Source organism: Rhynchophorus ferrugineus, unplaced genomic scaffold (assembly GCF_030347505.1).
Source record: "Rhynchophorus ferrugineus isolate W39M unplaced genomic scaffold, kcgeb_rfMv2 rfM10, whole genome shotgun sequence".
Classification (NCBI taxonomy): domain Eukaryota; kingdom Metazoa; phylum Arthropoda; class Insecta; order Coleoptera; family Curculionidae; genus Rhynchophorus; species Rhynchophorus ferrugineus.
Window position 1 is genome coordinate 30303127 of NW_027472589.1, and position 3882 is coordinate 30307008.

At 28.1% G+C, this 3882-nt stretch overlaps 1 long non-coding RNA gene across 1 annotated transcript; it reads left to right on the plus strand.

The window, feature by feature from the left end:
* Nucleotides 1-245: 245 nt before the first annotated feature.
* Nucleotides 246-1890, plus strand: LOC143203440 (uncharacterized). The gene is made up of 5 exons (XR_013007336.1): nt 246-440; nt 498-627; nt 686-949; nt 1016-1080; nt 1134-1890. It is a non-coding gene; the product is annotated as an uncharacterized LOC143203440 (long non-coding RNA).
* Nucleotides 1891-3882: the final 1992 nt, after the last annotated feature.

Consider the following 3882-nt stretch of genomic DNA (forward strand, 5'->3'; position numbering starts at 1 on the left):
CTGTTCCTAAAAATGTATACTCTGATTCCATTCCATTTAAACAGTCAATGCCGTCGAATGTACCCAATTCAGTTTGTAAAAACCTAAAATTAATTTTCAACTCGGAGCAACTTTTGCCTCCTCTTTTTACTAATTACCATTATTCTAGTTAAAAGGAGACACAATGCTGTCTGATGAGTCGGAACATGTAATCGAATAAGTTTATGAATTTCGATGTGTTCGTACAGTTCTACAAATATAAATGATCGTAATTAGAGGTTATAAACCGACAAATGTTGTGTTAGCCCTTGTTTTGATAAATACACTGCTCTTATATTAAATATCCTTTGTAAATTTTCCTTTACTCTAATTGAACATGCCATAAGCTATTAAATAATCAGAGTTAGGAACTGACTGCATCTCTTATCAGTTACTTGGGGCAGGAATAATAATATAGAAAGGTAAGTGTTGATACTATTAAATATTAAGTTGTTCTAGTTTTGTTGGAAATATTTTAGGGTTTCCAGCTGCACCTAATATTAATGTAAGAATTGAAAGCGGGTGAATACAAAGAGCGGCACAATATAAAGAGGATGACGACTCAAGATCACCTTGATGTTCAAAAATTCAAAATCAAATTAATAAAATGTATAAAAAAAGTGAGTAGTTTTTTCCACATAAATATTACTTAACATAATTATTTCAGAGAAAACTATCAGTCTGGTAACCACCCATTGAAAACTTAGGGACATGCAGCTCTTTGTCATCCTTTTATGCACTGTAAGAAAACACAAGAATTAAAAGGTGTAAAGATTGCCCAAAAGAAAGAGTAGTGCAACTTTTAGACACTGCTTTTAAAATAGTACTATATTTAAAAACATATAATCAAATTAAATAAGATTTATTATTATTGTTATTATTATTGGGCGCTAATAAATAATCTAAAGACAACAAAAGTTGATGAACAAAGGTACAAGTTAGAATAACGTTTTATTAGGTTCTGTTAGTCATAATACTTTATAATAATTAATTGCAGATATAGTTCGTGGTACTAACAAACAGGCATGGTTTTATTCCTAGAGCTGAGTTAGTCTTTAGTCAGTCAGTAAATATATATTAAATGTTTGTACTTTATGTAATTTAATTTTTTTTAGAAACAAGCCTGAAAAAAAGATACACTGTAGAAAGGAAGATACACTGAAGATATTTGAATAAACTCCACTGGACAGACAGAACAAGAAATTGACAAATGGTAGAATCCTGAAAGTGTTCGATAGATTAGAAATTAACAATTTGGTATTTAACTTGAACAATAACTCTGATAGTGAAATTGGCAGTGACTGAGTGGAAGTGTTTTGTAGTGGGCTAGTATGGCCCAATACTGACAATTACCAACACAGAGTGGTAAGTCGGAGAACAACTAAAGATGTATATAATTAGTATACGATAACTGTAGAAAATTGTATTGTATTTTGTTTAAATGTTCTGAATATGCATGAAAATTAGAATTTATGAGGAGATAATTAATACCAACTGTTCTGCAGAAATGACAAATGCAGTTATTAATCAAAATTTATAAAGTAAAATGTACGTTCTACCTGTGTACACAGGCAGTGACATAATACACCAAGGAGATATATGGTATCAAAATTACTTGACAAGGAAAAACAGGAATGACGGAAATAATAACTAAACACAAAAAGGTAAATATGCTCCCTAATGAAAGTAAAATACATTATTTGGGTATACAATTGTCAATCAGGCCTCCAGGAGATACCACTACATAAAAAAACGCATCTAGAATTCTACCTGCAGGTAGTGTTTAATCTAAATATAATAAAACAACTTTAACCTACAGACTATTGTGGCTGTTTAATTAATTGTAGTTTAAGTCCATCGATAACATATGCATTATATGTACTATAATGTTAATTAAAATAATTTATGTAATAATAACAAATAAATTATATTTTATAGCGTTACTTTTGTTACATTATTTTATTTACATTAGTATATTGTTATTCCAAAATCAAAATTAACCAAAACTAAAATTTGATGGGGCAACGCTGTGACGTCATAAGTTTTGATGGCGTTCATTATTTGTTTTATTAGGACTATATTCTAATCCCCATATAAATACGCAGATTATTGTCGATGAAATGGTGTCCTACATCAAGAACAGCGTAACTTGTAAAAACTGTAAACAGGATACGGAGAAGTAGAAAATAAAACGGCCATAACGACCCATATGTTGCGGGAAACCAAAACGTCATCCCTTTTTTTGAAGATGATATTCGTTCGTTAGACGCGAAATAATCTTTTTTATATATTTGAACGATGTAGGAGTCGATTGGCCTTCCAAGATAACGTTTAGATATATCGGTAAATAACGCTTAACAATTTTAAATTAGCAAAACGACGCTTCATATGAATAAAATATATGGAACTCATAAATTTATCCAGATTGTTATTTTCAATATTGTACTTACCGTTCCGCAGTATAAACATTAACATTTTTATGTTATTCTTTCCAACACAATACAAACAAACACATAAATTATCTAAAAACTACACGCGGAAAACAGAAAAAGACGCTAAAACGCCATCTTAAAACAAATGAGTAGTGAAGACCAATTTACAATAACCAAAACAAGTTGTGACGTTTGTGTACAATTAAAATTAATTGATTAACACCCTAAAACCCCCCTAAATCCACTATATTATTAATATAGTAATATGTTTTATATAATAATATATCAAAATTAAATTAATATATAACCAGAAAATATAAATTCTCACAATATATTTTCCATAATTTCTGGCTAGATGCGATTAACTTTTATGTTGTAAACCGTACCACTTTCGATCAAAGAAATGTCAAACATAGACGTAACTTTTATTTAGAATGTAATGTTGGTTAACTTTATAAGACTTAATTAGGACATTTTTAATCAAAATAGTGTACTTTCTTAAAATCTTCTCTTAAATCTAATATATTTAAAAAATATTATGTGGCAACAAAATTAACCACAAGAGACAATGTTACTGGAAGATGTGATACTAATGGATTAAAATATAGATAAGGTAAGTGGAATTAGTAGTTTTCGTTTTAATAGATTTTTATGTAAAATTAATAACGTATTAGCATGCTGATTTCGCAATACATTTTAAACTGTTTCATTTGAGCCATATTATAATTTTATTGATTATTATTGAGGGTTATGTTTACTGTGTGCTGCGTCTGTCATCTTCAGCTAAACTGATAACTTGTTTGTTGTTTCATCCTCATAGAGCAATATATTGTAAAGCTGATTATACAAAATAAGTAACAACGTAAATTATTTAAATTTTCTATTATCGAAGATAGAAATATGTCACTGTTTAACAAGTTATATTTTATGTTGTTGACGTTTTCATTATATTTTTGAAATTTGTGATGAAATACATTATATTTTTAAGATTTCTAGACTATTTTTCATAGATTATTGTAGGTATATATATCATAACTAGGTTTGAACCTGAATCATCGATGCCAAGTCTTATTTTTCTCATTTTGCCATTATATATAGGAACTATGATGAAACCAACTTGTTGATAAGACGTATAACTAATGATATTTAGTGTAATATATATTTTAATAAATTTGTAAGTTCAAACATCATTAAACCATTAAGTAAAATAGGTTATTCTGCTACAGAAATAATAATAAAAGTATTATATAACATTATAAAAACAAGGTACTATATGTTATAACTATTTCATCAGTACCTAATATCGAAATCCAGTAAAACTTACTTATAGAGAACATTTGTTGAAAATGGATACTAACTGCATTAATAATAATTAATTATTTCCAAATATTTATAAAATATATTACAACATTTCCAAATAACTACATTTATT